General features: G+C 37.6%; 1 protein-coding gene across 1 annotated transcript in view; it reads right to left on the bottom strand.

The window, feature by feature from the left end:
• Window positions 1–17710, bottom strand: part of PENK (proenkephalin) — a 191423-nt gene that overhangs the window by 41949 nt on the left and 131764 nt on the right. The window lies entirely within an intron of this gene.

Below are 17710 nucleotides of genomic sequence, written 5' to 3'. Positions count from 1 at the left end.
GACAGGGATGTGGTGATCAAGGATAGGACATGTTCATTTCTATGAGATGTGTATACAAAAGTTCATCCCTATATGAAAAGTTCATTAGAGAGGGTCTATAAATCATGCCTCCCTTTCTGAAGTTGGTAATTGGATTCCACTCTGATATGTGACTTTTATGTATTATTCTGAATTTAACATCCTAACTGTAGTAAATGTCACTGGGGTATTTGTCATTACAACTTACATACAATATAAAATCTTGAACTAACAATGGTGATTCTCAATGTTTTTGGAGGTTGGGTACTAAAGTGGAAGGGCAGGAATATATTGGGGCACAGTATTACAGTACTATGGCAAACATTTGGTTCGGACAGGGGTAAAATAGGAAGCAAAGAACATCATAGTAATTAACAGACAAATTAAAGGCTAATTGGTGTATAAGGGAACTGCAGCACACAAGTGTTAGATAGGATTTGCTAAAGGGATAACACCAAAACAACAGATCCGGATACTGTGGCCAAGATAAGAGAAGGGGCCATGACATCAGACAGTGCACATGGAAATTATATGTATGAATCTGCTGAGTGAATGGGGAAAGAACCCTTCCAGTAACAGACATTTCCACAAATGTTATCAAGCAACCATCAGGTAAACATGCATTAACTGGAATGGCAGCCTTAACTGGTAAATCTATAAGCATCACGCTAATTAGTACGTAGAACATGCTGATTACATTCTAAAGTTGTCAAAGACGATAAGCTGGTTTAGCACTGCCCGTTGAATGACCCAATCATAACAGCTTTTTAAGGTGCATAGCAGGTTTGTTATGTACTTTCCAAAACTGTTATGATCGTGTCTCCTGCTGCAGCAGGCACAGACAGCATCCTTCACAGAATAGCTTTGACATTGGATTTTCAGCTTTAAAAGCTGTAACACACTTCATGTTGCCACTAAAACAACAAAGGTATGGCACAGTGAAAGGTCTAAGTTTTACTGCTGTTGAATGTGCAGGATTTCTACGTATGTTATAATGTTTAAGGCATTGAAACACTTCATGCTTGTGCACTTTTTTCTGGAACTAACAGTACGTCAGGGCAGCTAAAGTTCCACAGACTGCAAACAATTATGATCAAATGTCTCTGATTATAAGGAGCCAGTTATGTGGTTTTGTCACGGATATCAATTTGTCTCTTGAGCTCTGTTTTACTCTGTTTTCAAGTTTCTTTCTTGACATTCATGTCCCAAACACACGACAAGATCTGATCATAATCCTTTATATCCTTGGCTGTCTTAAATGCCACATGGACTAGTTCCATAACTCTTTTTGAATACTCAGAATTGTGTTTTCATGCAGATCTTTTCTTGGTAGTTTCAGATCGATTAATACTACATTAAAATGACACTGTGTTTATTGTGTTGATGCCAGCATACTGTTTTAATAACTAAACTTCCTGAAGTATTGACATGCAACACAAACAACTGAAATGTTTGCACTGTATATTATTCATATTTGGGCTTGCTAGTACATAGTTATTATGAGACATCCAGCTGGTGCATGGTTGTGACATAACAATGGCTCCTTGGAACAAAGAGTACTTATTGAATGTTTTTCTGAGCATATTGTTATCTCTGCATAATGCTAGCTTCACCCCCTTCTGCTCATTTATATTATATTGCTTGGTAAGCTTGACTTGCATACAGGGTAGACAATACTTACATATAGCAATGTATCACAGCATAGATCAGTATAAGCCTCGGATGAGAATCTAAATCAATAGTTATCATTATACGGGTCAATATTCATCATTACATGACTCACAGGAACAGCAATATCCTGCAGAGAATTGCATGAGGCATATGCAGTTGTTGTTGTGTTACAAACTCTACAGCACCAAATGCCAACTTCCTTCATGACGCAACAAAGCTGTATCTTTCATAGTTCTTCCTGGGCATTGTATCAGCCCCATTGGCCTCTAACAATTTTAGTGTACAAGCATGAATAACTGCAGAAAGAGGTCTAAACTACTGCTGACATAAGTTGTTATGTGTTGTTTAAAGACAACAGAGCACAACTGCATTCTCTGCAGTGACAAGCTACAAGACTGCTTTAACAACAGCTGCTTCTTTTAAAAAAGCTGTCACAGTTTACATCCACAAATTATTCCTTCATCATCACTGAACCATGAAAAAATGTGGCAATATGGTTAATTACTTGTAAATGTTTTGCCACATGACTGCTCAGTTGTATGTTGAGATGAAGCTAAAGAGACAAAATAGTGATTTTAAGAGTAAAAAATAGCATTTACCCACTAGAGTCCATCTTCATAGGAAACCATAATGCTCCACTATGATATGAAAGCCACTGCATGTTTAAGCACTTTGTTATTCACTTAGGAAGTCTGTATTAAAATTTTATTCTGAATAACTGCCTGTGTGAGTGCCGTCACATCTCTGTGGTTGTTTTTTTACAGCTGTTTGAATCATTATGATAGCTTGCACACAGAAAATATCTATAGCAGGGCATCAGACCTTGAAAGAATTCCTCACTGGCATAGGATCTAACTTTACTGCAAAATAAGGAAATGCATTTTTGACAACCAAAATTCAATTCAGAATATGTAATATTTGAAGATATTTGTAAATGAGTGAAATATATGTAGTACCTTGATACCATAATTGCAAACAGTATATATATTTTTTCATCCTGTAAATTGCAGGATATTAGAAAATGATGTTCAATACATTAAAGGAACTCTGCATTTTATCTTAGCTTGCTTTTCATTTTGTTTAGTGCCTGTGACTATTTCTGGCAATAAAATGCAGTCATAGGACAGGATTGTTTTGTGTTTTCCAGGAGTGATATCCTTAGTTTGGTGATCTGTGGTGTTTATAGTAGCAATTATGTATTGACTTCATATCTACAAAATATTTATTACCACAGGACATAAAAAAAAATATGTAGACTACATGAGAGTGTTTAACAGTTGTTGCCTATATGATAGTGAATTTCTTGGCTTAGTATTGCAAAGTAATCATTTCACTTAGCCAGAAAACAGAGTATTAATTTTTGTTTAAGAGATTTAATTTATTCAACCTTAGTACGTAATTCCATAATACCTTTGATTTACTCATTCAGTAAAAATTATGCGTGTGCCAGTTTATGTTTTAAATACTCTGTTTCTTTATACAATAATGGTCTCTAATGAAGTATAGATAACACAGATATGTTGAGAGAGCTAGGGTAGGTTTTGGGAGATAGCCCTTTGACAGTATATATATTAGAAAACTATAGAATTTTGTTTAAAGAATTATATATTTATATTTAGATAAATATTATTAGTTATTTTTTTTTTTATATATATACGATCTAATTTTTGTAAGGAGAGGAGAACAAGAGGCAAATTTATATGAATATGACAAAAAAAAAAAAAGTTTGGTTTGTTTGAAATTTGATGACTAATAAAATAAAATGAAGTTTCTTGGATATAAGAGAAGGTGGAAAAATGGAATATTATAACTAAAATTTTCCGAAAATTTGAAAACGACTACTTACATTTTTTAGATGGTAATAGTTGTCATCCACCTCATTTAAAGAGTGTGAGATATAAGAAAGAATGAAAAAAAAATATATATATGGTACTGACCTATGATTTATTTATCTTCAGAAATTATGGATATGATTAAGTACTACTGGACTTCACTGTTTTAATAATAAAATTTAGCATTTTTTTCCAAAAAAAGTGACTTTCTCTTTAAGAGGGAGAAATCTTAAGGATATGCTAGTTCATGCAGCCTTTTAGAAGATATAATAAAAAAAAAATATATAGTCCTGTGCTGTACATTTTAAGGAGTTTCATAATAGTGATCCTAAAAGATCTGTTGCTAGCTAGTTTTAGAAAGTCTGAGTATAAATATATGTGAAGAAAATCAGTAACTTGTGTGCAATAAATTACTGGAATTGGATCTATTGTCGTGATTTTTGGATTATTTCTGTTTCTCAAAAGTGGTTTTTCATATGTTTTAAATACTGTCCGGTATGAGAAAGTAAACAAATCCAAGATTTTATTAAAGTTGAATAAACCAGTAATATTCTGGATTTAAGAAGGTCAATCTGATGAGTCATATCTGGTTAACTGAATCAAGGGACAGTTGATTCATACACCAGGAGCATTTTTAAGTATTAAGTTTAGAAATTAGATTTAAATAGGCCAAAACACCTTCAGTAAATACCACAGGCAATGTGATTCATGCTTAGAGTCTAGGGCATCTAGATATAAATCCCACCAGAGCCAGTTGAATGAGTAATACTAAGCAAAGATTGCAGTACCACAATTTCTAATGACAAATAAGGAAATCCTGTCCACTCTAGTCTATGCATGTTTCTTAATGTTCAATACTCTGTATGGCTTATTTGACCAACAGTTTACTTTTAATATGTCTTCTCCCCAGTGCTTGCAAGAATTGTTTTGTATCTACCCCATGCATTCTTAAACTATGTTACAGTTTTTAATCCTACCACGTAAACAGGAAGGCTGGTACATCCACCCTCAAAACATGAAAAGAAAAGTACACTATACAGAGAGGTGAGATTGGGTGATATTGCAAATAAGGAAGTGATTGGAATTGCACTTGTATGAGAATATATTAATTTTAGCATGCAATAAACAAATAGAATTACTGTATGAAAACAGGAAATAGTGTAACAAACTATTATAGTTTTGATACATCCAGATTTACGCCTGCATTAATGAGTCTTATTGCAGTTGGAAAAAAACTGTTCATGAATCTGGAGGTCCTGCAGCGGATACTCCGTAACCTTTTACCAGATGCAAGCTGAGTGAACCAGCCATATGCTGGATGAAACGTGTCACTCAGTATTTTGTGGGATCTCTTTTTACATCTCAATTCAAAGAGCTCCTGTAAGGTAGGAAGATTAGTGTCCACAATCTTTTCTACTGTTCTTGAAAAATGTCATCCATTACAGCAACTGCAAGTGTTTAAATTGGGAATTAACTTTGTGTGTGTGTCTCTGGTTACCCTGTGGTGTGTAGTACTGTAAAAATATTTTACTTCACTTTACTGCCTCTAATACTGCTTTAAGTTTTGTTTCCAATATGGCTAGGAGATGTTCTTTATTGTTCTGCATTGCAGACATCTAGCATGAAGAAACACACAGTGAAAGCAAAAACAAGCTTGGAAAAGTATTGAAACCGAGATGGTATATATGTATAGTCTAAGATAACAGCCAATGCTACTGCATCCTCTCCAGATAACTTCTGGAAGCCCAGTGTTCTGTATATATGTATAGTCAACAGCCAATGCTACTGCATCCTCTCCAGATAACTTCTGGAAGCCCAGTGTTCTGTATATATGTATAGTCAACAGCCAATGCTACTGCATCCTCTCCAGATAACCTCTGGAAGCCCAGTGTTCTGTATATATGTATAGTCAACAGCCAATGCTACTGCATCCTCTCCAGATAACTTCTGGAAGCCCAGTGTTCTGTATATATGTATAGTCAACAGCCAATGCTACTGCATCCTCTCCAGATAACTTCTGGAAGCCCAGTGTTCTTCTTATTTTTTGTTCCAGATCTGATGGAATTAGTCACCACAATAATGCAGCTACATCTTGGTATGGAAGCATTTCAACAAAATCTACTGGCGCATGAGGGAGAACATAAAAGTAAGCCGTGCCAGACCTCAGTACCAGAGCTGTAGCCTTGAATTTTCAATTTCACAAATGTATCTTCATCTGCAGATGGTAGAACTGCAAGTCCTGTTCTTCCTGATTTTTTCTAAGAGTTGTATAAGCATCTGAATAACCAGGAGAACTGGGGGAGAAAAATTATAAATACTTGGTCTGCAAGAAGGATGTGAACAATGTGACTTAATGTCATTTCTCTGGACTTGGCTGTCAACCACCTTAAAGCTTATTCTAAAAAAGAAAGCAAGTGCGCACTTCATTGATTGTTGATCCTCCTCTAGGGTGTAAAACATGGCTGGTGGCTGTCGAATTCCTTTCCTTAAGAGAAAATTAAGCAGTGTCTTGCACCGCATTGTCTTTCCCCTTGCATTACCCTCCATGGCCAAAAAGTGCAATTCAACAATGACTATTCTACATTTGCAATTGGAGTAAGGAGGATATTGTGGTCAGTGCCACAAATGATACAACAAAATCTAGGCAAGTACATTATACCTAGTATGCCATAAAGCTGCATTTCAGGAGGGGTTTGTGATGTTGCACTCACAGACCAAGCTTTAGATTAGATGAATACAGTCAAGACATTGGATGGATGGAATGGGAAACTCAAAATGAGTAGATGAACAGTCAAGCACCTCTACAACATTGTTGTCTTCTGAACTAAAATATCTTCCAAAAGAGGATATGAAGATTCTTTCACCCATACCTCTCCAGGGAGATCAGCTAGCATAATTGTGCAATGTAGTATCCCTGGCATCTGTTTTTTTTTTTTTATGCTGGCTAAATGACCTAACCACATAGCTGACTGACTGTTCAGTAAAAGGAACCTAGTATAAATTAATGTCAGGCAGGAGCTGACTGGATTTGACTCACTGAACTAAATTTGACAGCATGTTTTACTATAATTGTATGATCATTTTCTACTGCTTGGTGAGGTGCAAACACTGGCAACTCTATCCTCAAGTTGATAAAAACAGTTGCTATTGCATAGCAGGTTACACAGTTTTGAAAATGTTGCCTTGATGATTATTGCATAAAATTATGTAGCAGATCTATTGCATGGGTATGGGTGGTGTTAACACTTATGCAACGCAGTGCCTTGGACTTCCCGAAATGAGTTCCAAAAGAAGTAAAGTCCCACTATCCTGAATGGTCTAAAGATGATATCATACCTCTCGACTTCTTAGTGCAAGAAATCTGAACAGAGCCAAAAATAATGTGGGGACAAAGGTCCAAAAATAGGGACAGATTTTAAATATTACTCTTATAAACTTGCTAGAATAACTGGATTTGCATTAGCATGCATTTTCTAAAGAATATAAAATCTGAAGCTCAAATGTCTGTCATTATTAATGACTGTAATTCTCTCTGATTGCCAGAAATCCATAAATTTTATGAGGAACAGAATAGAAATATTAGGGAAAATTCTGAACATTCTGTAAAAACCTAGTCATTTGAGATGTGTTTTGGGTACATGTAAGGGGCTTCAGACAATTTGGGATAACTGTATAATAGCTTATGCATGTATTTGGACACAGCTGTTTTAACCCTAACAGTGTATTAGATACCCATGAGAAATTTCCAGTTACTGCAACTGCTTTATACTTGTACATCAAAAAGTAGATCTTACAATGGTGTTACAGTTATCAATGATAACCAATAGAAATATTATTAAATCTTATTATCCTTAAGAATACCTGATATCAAATGTTTGCTTTTCCAGTATTCATTCTTGATATTTGCTGTTTGATGGAACACAATAGTGAGATATTTTGAATCATATGAGAAAGTATTTGTTCTACTCTGGAAGCTCTCTTGTTCTTCATCTCAGGGATGCATCTTTTGTCTCTCCTGCCTACCAATAGATTAAGCAGTGGAGAAGGGAGGAAGAGTTTACCTTCTATGATGTTGGTGGTTTTTACACAGTCTGTATATATGTTATTTGAAGTTGTTATTCCGAATGTTGATTGTTTATAAAAGTTTTTTTTTTGCATAGTTTTTGTAAACTGGTTGTTTCTATAATAAGGTATGTGGCAGTCATATATCTCAACTTCTCTGCTGAAGAATTCTGAACAAAGCCAAAAATAAATGGACCCAAATATCCAAATTCATACAATTTTAAATATTACTCAAATTCACTTAAAGAGTTAATAAAACAACATATTTTTCATCAGCATGCATTTTCTGAACAATATGAAGTATGAAGCTCTAATGTTTGGCATTATTGACTGACTGTAATCCTTAGTGTTTTAACAGAAAGTCACATTTTTACAAGGGACAGGGCAAAACATGAATTAGGCACATTCTGTAAAAGTCTGGACAGATATAAGTTATAGTAGCAGGTGTTTTGAATCACGATGTCAATGAATTAGGATTAGTAAACTAAACTGGGTCTATATCACATTAATCGAAATTTCAGAACTTTGAACACCATATGGTCGACACCATATGATCGAAGTACTGAAACTTCAAAAATGTAAAAAACAAAATAAAAAAAAAAAACAAAATTAACTGCTGTAAGCAGGGGGGCAAGCCCCCCTGCACCCCCTACTACTTAAATATACCAACTCCAAGATCTCGCTATAACGTAAAAAAAAGGGAAACCTTCCCTTTCCTGCACCTAACTCCATTAAAGTGCGATCTCGGAGTTGGTATATTTAAGTAGTGGGGGTGTGAGGGGTGAGCCCCCCTGCTTACAGCAGTTACATTTGTTGTTTTTGCTTTTTATTTTTTTTTTACATTTTCAAAGTTTCAGTACTTCGATCATACGGTGTCAGTACTTTGATCATATTGTGTCGACCATATGGTGTTCGAAGTTCTGAAACTTCGATAATGTAATATAGACCCACCTAAATTCTACTCTTTTACTAATGTTTAACCAGTATGAGTTTCTAATTTAAATTTAGTATGTGAGCCTAATCCATTAAACAGTCAAGGGTGTACATCTGATTAAAATCATATTCCATTGATGCATTAGCTTTTCAAGAAATATACCTCACCCTTATAGGTTATGGAAAGTTAGCCAGGAGTGGTTATAAGTAACTAGCAATCTCATCCCACTGATTATAAACATCATTGACTAGCAATTTTTGTGTATAAAGAAACACCAAATGTCCAAGTTTTGGTCTTGGTGGGGCTTTAACTGCTGCCATTTTTGGAAATTACTGCAGGATGATATCTTTTGGCTCTGTTTTATCCAGGAATGGGTGCAAGAGAGAGCAGGTAACATCTTCATCACACGATTGACAAGTATCAGATCCCATTAGTTAACCATGGATCACAACAGCTTGATACCACTGTGGAGACCAAGACATGTGTATCAGCCCTTTCTAGGCTAGAAGGACAACAGTTTCCAGAGTTTCAACTGAGTGATTTAGGGGACATTCATGGTAGCTCATGCAAGGCCTTCATGCACTATTTAAGTAGATAACATACAAACAGGACAGGCAGACAGACATATTATGTAAATGCAGCTGACTTAACCAACAGTTTAGTTTAATGACTCTTCTTTGACCGCATCCAGATACCATGATACTGATGATGGATTCCGATAAACTAGGCCCAGATCTTACTATGGTATAGAGAGTTTTATCTTTATCTTACGAAGACAGATGAATTCAAACAATTTTGTAGTATAGAGGCTTCTATCTTAATACTCTGCCAAGAGGCTTGAATTCAAACAGTTTTTCCAAAACACCATAGATCAGATCATAGAGGAGCATGGTATGTAGGCATGTACACACATACACACACACACACACACACACACACACACACACACACACACACACACACACACACACACACACACATACACACGCACACACACACACACACACACACACACACACACACGAAAACCTTGTGGGGTGCATTGAAGTGCCATTTTCCTGCTTGCTTAACTGTTTCACATACTGGGTATGAGATGTACTACCCCATTTGCTACAAGGGTATCCTATTCTTCCCGAGAGACTGCATGTGTTCAGTAAGGGGATGGGAAGACATCAGGCAGCTGCGCTTCGACAAGAAAACAAAATGGCATCAGAATAGATATAGGCTACCACTAACAGGAAAACTGAGTTTGCCTTGGATAGGTTGCTACTCCAAACTTATGAAGTATCCCTTCTGGTTTACAAAAGGTTGGCCAGGTGTTGGACTTCAGTAAAGGTTCTTGAGTCTTCCCCTTCTTAGAAATCCAGTCATTAATGCTTCTGCATTCTCTCTAGTGGAAAGTCTGGAAATCCTAATGATATATTTCAAGAAAGTGTATAATGCAAATTCTTCCTTTCTTATTCTACACCTCCTGTAAACTATGTGATCAAATTATGTGTCTAGAAGCTGCCTGAGTGAGAAGGCAAAAGCTTTTATTAAATCCCCAATAGCCAAAGAGGAATTAATTGGAGGTATTGTCAGACTAAAAAATGGCAATACACTCAACCCAGATACAATAACATTTTAGCTAGACGGATTCTTGGCTTTGAGCACTATATATACAATGTCTTGTGGTAACCCTTGACTTGTTCTGAAAGGTGTCAATCTTTTTAACATACAGTAAAGTAGACCCTCTCTCCCAATAACCCCCCATTGGAATCGGGACCAAACTTATTTTCTCTTGAGATAAAACATGTTTCCAGCACACCCTAACAGCTTCTGGATTGTATCATACCTTAATTTGGATTACAAGACTTTCCTGGGAATAGGGTCATCACGGCTTTAAGACCTTCCCAATATTATTCACAAGGGAGAGGGAGTTTATACCAAAGGTCACCAATCTTAGGGAAATTTACAAGAAAGGGCAAAAGTCCCATGGGTTGCTGTTTCAGTTGATATTGAAAAAAAGTTTCACTTCAAACAATGGGGTACCTTATTGATTTGCTGTGGAACGTTTGTTAACTGAAATGCCTTGGTTGATCTATACAACTGATCTATAATGAATCTATATTTGTAGCTAAGATGGGGATTCTTCAGGTATTTTAAAGGTGAAAAGTGGCATGGTTGCACTCTGGTACAAATTCTGTTTATTTTTGTCTTATGCCCCATACTGGGCATCTGAAGGGATGAGATTACCTAGCACCTGTTATCTGATGGTCACATGGAAACAGATGGGAAAGAGATTGTGCTGTTTGCAGATGAGTTAGTGATACTGATAAGGTATCTTCAGAATACTGTCCCGATATTCTTGGAGGCATTTACAAAATAGAAACTGGCAACAGGTCACAATGTAATTCCATGTAAATCATGTTTCTATGGTAACTTCATCCTAACACTTTTTCAAACTCAAGTATGACTTTTAATGGAATTCTCCATATAGTTGGTATCTTAGAATCAATTTAGTGATTACTTTGGCAACTACTAGACATCTTATTGTAGGTTCCACTCTGTATGCTATAAGAACAGACTTAAACAAGTAGATTACACAGGACCTTTCTGGAGCTAATATCTTTCTAGCTAAAATGGTCTTGTATCCTAAAATGCTACATCTGTTACAGACCCTGCCAGTAGATTTAAGTTATAGGCTATTAATGAGATGGAATACATAGATTCTCTCATTTGTATACTGTTAATTCTTAGCAGAAATTTAATTGACATTGCAACTCTAAGATAGGTCAGGGGAAGCCATTCCTTCCCAGTTATTGTGTTAAGTAAATCTACCCTGGGCAATCTTTTGTTGATATCTACAATACTTAACTCCCTGGGAATAGCAGCAACTTTATTCCTTAACTTAGGGTGTCCAATGTTTATTTTTAAACGGGATACAACATGGAAATCAAACTACGTGGCCTATTCTAGTTGCTTTAATAAGATGAAGGCAATAAGTATGTAATGGCATGTAAACACCATAGTACATCAACTTAAGTGTACTTCTGCATATCTCAGAAGTATGTATAAGTTGTTTTCCTGTCATATAAACCATGGTAGTTACAGAAACCTTTTAGAAGGACTTGGAAGTTTCCCATAGTGAAGATGGTAGGACTGAGGAGTGAGGATATTCGAACAGCTTCTAAAGCAGCCTCACTGTTGGTATATGCTTGAACCTCTGCAGTTTTCTTCATGACAATATAAAGGCACAGGAGTTATTTATCTGCAGAATTCTTCTTCTTCTTCTCTTTTGGCTGTTCCCATTAGGGGTCGCCACAGCGGATCATCTGTTTCCATTTCTTCCTGTCCTCTGCATATTGCTGTGTCACACCAACCACCTGCATGTCCTCTCTCACCACATCCATAAACCTTATCTTAGGCCTTCCTGTTTTCCTCTTACCTGGCAGCTCCATCCTTAGCATCATTTTCTCAATATACCCATCATCCCTCCTCAGCACATGTCCAAACCAATGCAATCTCGCCTCTCTGACTTTGTCTCCAAATCGTCCAACCTGATCTGACCCTCTAATATACTGATTCCTAATCTTGTCCATCCTAGTCACACCCAGTGCAAATCTTAATATCTTTACCTCTGCCACGTCCAGCTCTGAGTCCTGCCTTTTTGTCAATGCCACCGTCTCCAACCCATACAACATAGCTGGTCTCACTGCCCTCTAGTAGACCTTCCCTTTCACTCTTACTAGCACCCGTATGTCACAAATCACCCCTGACACTCTTCTCCACCCATTCCACCCTGCCTGTACTCTCTTCTTCACCTCTCTTCCATACTCACCATTACTCTGAACTGTTGATCCCAAGTACTTAAACTCATCCACCTTCGTCAGCTCTACTCCTTGCATCCTCACCATTCCTTTGTCCTCCCTGTCATTCACACACACATATTCTGTCTTAGTCCTGCTGACTTTCATTCCTCTCCTCTCTAGAGCACATCTCCACCTCTCCAGGGTCTCCTCAACCTGGTCCCTACTCTCACCACAGATCACAATGTCATCTGCAAACATCATAGTCCATGGGGCCTCCTGTCTGATCTCGTCTGTCAACCTGTCCATCACCATTGCAAATAAGAAAGGGCTCAGAGCTGATCCTTGATGTAATCCCACCTCCACCTTAAATGGATCTGTCACTCCCACTGCAGTCCTCACCACTGTCACACTACCCTCGTACATATCCTGTACCACTCTTACATACTTCTCTGCCACTCCTTACTTCCTCATACAATACCACAACTCCTCTCTAGGCACCCTGTCATATGCTTTCTCCAAGTCCACAAAGACACAATGCAACTCCTTCTGACCTTCTCTATATTTCTCCATCAACACTCTCAGAGCAAACATTGCATCCGTAGTACTCCTTCCCGACATGAAACCATACTGCTGATCACTAATCATCACCTCCCTTCTTAACCTAACTTCTACCACTTTTTCCCATAACTTCAAGCTGTGACTGATCAGTTTTATCCCTCTGTAGTTACTACAGCTCTGCACATCACCCTTATTTTTAAAAATAGGTACCAAAACACTTTTTCTCCACTCCTCAGGCATCCTCTGACTTTCCAAAATGTCATTAAACAATTTGGTTAAAAACTCCACTGCCATTTCTCCTAAGCACCTCCATGCTTCCACTGGTATGTCATCTGGACCAACAGGCTTTCCATTTTTCATCCTCTTCATAGCTGTCCATACTTCCTCCTTGCTAATCTGTTTCACTTCCTGATTCACTATCCCCACATCATCCAACCTTCTCTCTCTCTCTCTCGTTCTCTTCATTCATCAGCCCCTCAAAGTACTCTTTCCATCTGCTTAACACACTCTCCTCGCTTTTGAGTAGATTTCCCTCACTATCATTTATCACCCTTACCTGCTGCACATCTTTCCCAGCTCAGTCCCTCTGTCTAGCCAATCGGTACAGGTCCTTTTCTCCCTCTTTAGTGTCCAACCTTTCATACAACTCTCCATATGCCTTATCCTTAGTCTTCGCCACCTGTCTCTTTGTCATGCTCCTCATCTCCTTATACTCCTGTCTACTTTCTTCATCTCTTTGACAATCCCACTTCTTCTTCGCCAGCCTCTTCTTCTGTATACTCTCCTGTACTTCCTCAATCTACCACCAGGTCTCCTTGGCCTCCTTCCTCTGTCCAGATGTCACACCAAGCACCTTTCTAGCTGTCTCCCTTACCATCTCTGCTGTAGTTACCCAGCTATTTGGTAACTCTTCACTGCCCCCCAGTGCCTGTTTTAACTCTTCCCTGAACTCCACCTCAGAACCACCTTTTTTCAACTTCTACCATTTGATCCTTGGCACAGCTCTCACACGTGTCCTCCTCTTCTTGATCACCAACGTCATCCTACAGGCCTCCATTCTATGCTGCCTAACTACACTTTCCCCTGTCACCACTTTACAGTCTCCAATTCAATCTCCTTCAGACTGGCCCTCCTGCATAGGATATAATCCACCTGTGTGCATCTTACTCCCTCTTGTTAAAATATGTATTCACAGCCATGTCCATCCTTTTCGCAAAATCCACTACCATTTGACCTTCTGCATTCCTCTCCTTAACACCATACCTGCCCATCACTTCCTCATCCCCTCTGTTCCCTTCACCCTCCCATTGAAATCCGCTCCAATCACCAGTCTCTCACCACCTGCAGAATTACTTCCTCTTAATAGACTACTTTTAGATGATTGGTCTAGCTAAACAAAGTATGATAGATATGTGTGACGTAAACTATATGCCATTTTAAGGGATCATTTCTCAGGCTGTAGGCCATCACCTAAGGGAACTATTTACTAAGTAAGTGGAATAACCTTTGCAAGAAGCTGAAGAGACTGAAATACTTTCCTTTCCTACCTTGGTTACTTCTTCCCATAAATGGAAACTTCATGGTTGTAAATTACTGATCATTTGTGTCTCACCCCAGAACGGATTCATATTTTTTTTACAGTATTGGCAGATTGCTGAATACGTCAAAAATGCATAAAACGGACATGGGTATGTGCATGATAGGATTTCCCTGTCATCCAGAGTTTCTAGCATAGTCTACAGATGATATTCTAGTTGTTATTTGGGTATGGTATAGTCCTTTCCTGCTTGTTAATTATTTCCTTGAAAAAAAAATACAGAGGATAGGAATAAAGGTGTCATATTGGAAGTATTACTAGCGGCGGCGAAGAAGGCTCTCACTTGCAAATGAAAAAAAAAATCAAAACCTCCCCTGTCTCTAGTGTCCTAAGTCATTATTCTAGAATTATATGTCAATATTGATTTTATTGATAACTGCAAGTAGGCCATTTAGGGAACTAATTAGCTGAAGAAACTCCTAACTGCACCTAGAATGGAGATTAGCAATGTAACTCTCTTCATTCATGCCTGCCACAGTATTTTCATCACATTAGTGCTCTATAATTGGTTCCTGAAGGCTTAAGTATTTACTCATCTTGTAGTGGCAGTTTTTTTTTTCTTGTTTTCTTGATTCAGGATGTCATTATAGCTTAAAATAATATTATTACAATTTCTGTAATAGGCTGGCATGAGATCAGTGTTGATAAACTTGTCCAATCAGCGATTAATTGGACTTTATTTTATTTTTATTGTAGTTTTTTCATTGCAGTAGAAGTTATGAGTAGGGCAAATCACTTCGAATTAATGTACTGTAGCTACTGCAGGCAATAGTTAACATATCAGTTAGTCTAAATAACAGTTACTTTTACTTTGTTGTTATGGTTTAACTTACCTTAAAGGATAAGCTGTGTTTGTCATTAAGTTTACAGATGCTTAACCAGTGTGGACATCATTGTGGCTCATATATCTTTATTTATACCTGTATTCATTAATATTATATGATGTTTGTACAAATAGTTAATTAAAATAAATTTTCAAAACAGGAAATCCACGTAGTTAAAAAGTTATAACCCTTGCAAATCAATCAATTGGTTTCAATGGACCTATTTTTCACTAAAATACACTACAAAGCATACACTGATCATATACTAAAAGAAAATTCAAATTGAAAAAACATGCGGGCACATTTTATAAGTGTATTAAGTTAATGCTTGCTTCTGTGATTCAGTGCAGACCTCTCAACTGTACAGATTTTCGCAGAATGTCCAGATTTTTGCATCATATTTTTGGTGTGTTCCTCCTAAAATGTATACCTTTCTGGCAAATAGCTGAGGATTGAAGCCATTAAATAATGACAGACATTTGAGTTTAAGACTCCACATCCTTCAGAAAATTCATGCTAATGCAAAACCTATTATTTTCAACTTTATAAGTTTGTAAGAGCAATATTTAAAATCTGCCCCTATTTGTCCCCCATCATTTTAGGCTTTGTCCAGATGTTTTGCTGTAAGAGATTGAGATGTATGATTCAGTGTGAGACTCTGAGTATGGGTAATATCTGTACTATGTGTGCACCGTCATGCTTTTCTGCATATACATACCCACACACATACACACACAGACATCTAGCTATATCTCTGTATTTTTGTAGATAGATGGACAGATATACATAAATATACACAAACACACACACACACACACATATATATATATATATATATATATATATATATATATACACATACGTGTAAATATACATATACAGACACACACATATATATATAAACTGTAAAGAAATTACTGAACAAATGTAGACCTACTTCTCTTGCTGGATAACCTGCCTTCTGAATACCTTAAGATAGCTGCCAGTACTATCTCCTAACCAGTTCCTATTTTGATCAATTGCTCCATAATTGAACAGCATGTTCCCAAAAATCTGGTAAATAGCTTATATCACTCCACTTTATAAAGGACGGTCCTGTTCAGAACTTTCTAATTTTAGGCCAATAGCAATATTATCTCTGCTAACTAAAATCTTAGAAAAATTCATCCATTCACAGTTCCAGAACTATTTACTATCAAACAATCTTCTAACTAATTCTCAGCATGGCTTCCAACCTCACCACAGTACCACTACAGCTATACAGCTTCACTAATACCATCAACCATTACATAAGTAATGGTTATCTAGTCTCCTTCACTTTCCTTGATATGTCCAAAGCATTTGATACCATCTCCCATCAAAAAAGTACAGTTGTGTACACTTACCATAAACGTAGATGTTCGAGTGTATTCACTGTTGCAGTCATTACATTTGGGTTATCTGCTTGCAGGTAGCCCTCAGCCGGCCTGAATACCAGAGTCTTGGATTCCTGCATCGGATGCTGTCTTTTCTTCCATGACATCAGGTTGTTAGGGGTATAAAAAATGCAGCCGACACCATTACATCAGTTTTTCTTGCCCCAGATGTCAGGTGCCCCCACAATGGGAAGCAATTATATGTTATGTTACACCTCCATCAAAAAGCAAATACACCAGAATGCTTAAAACAAGAAGGAAAGGTAAAGCCAAGAGAAGTCAGGGGGCTGGAGGGAGGGTAACCAGGACTGCAACAGTGAATACACTTGAACATCTACATTTATGGTAAGTATACACAACTGTATTATGTTCTTCGTGTTTCACTGTTGCAGTCATTACATTTGGGTTGATTCCCAAAGCTAAGGAAAGGATGAGGAAGTTAGAGAGCATTAGGACCAGCTATTAAGCCCTGCAAGACTGCAGTGGCAAAACCATCTCTGGATTTAGAAAAAATAGGCATGTTGTGGTAATGCTTGGTAAAGGTATGTACAGAGGTCCAGGTAGCAGCTTCTAGGATGTCTCTGGTAGGGACTCCTCTGAGAAAGGCTGTAGAGGTTGATGCAGCCCTGGTGGAATGTGATTGTATCCCCTGTGGGGTAGGTTTTCCATGGTGCTTATAGCAGAAATGAATGCAATGGGCCATCCATTTAGAAATGGTTTGCTTTGAAATGGCCTTCCCCTCTGGCCCTGCAGCAAAGCCAAGTAGCAGCTGTTCAGATTTTCTGAGAGGCTTAGTCCTGTCCAAATAAAATCTAAGTTGTCTGTGCATGTCCAAAGAGTGCAGTATTCACTCTCCTTTGTTTTGTGGATTCGGGAAAAAGGTAGGCAAATGAATGGACTGATTTAGGGCCACACTAGACACCACCTTGGGCATAAAGGAAGGATTGGTCCTGGGGGAAACCCTGTCTGCATGGAAGATAATGAAGGGCTCCACTGCCATGAGGGCCT

The sequence above is a fragment of the Protopterus annectens genome, chromosome 3.part0 (genome assembly GCF_019279795.1).
Source record: "Protopterus annectens isolate FY-2018-M chromosome 3.part0, PAN1.0, whole genome shotgun sequence".
NCBI classification, from domain to species: domain Eukaryota; kingdom Metazoa; phylum Chordata; order Ceratodontiformes; family Protopteridae; genus Protopterus; species Protopterus annectens.
This window is presented reverse-complemented; position numbering and strand designations above follow the sequence as displayed.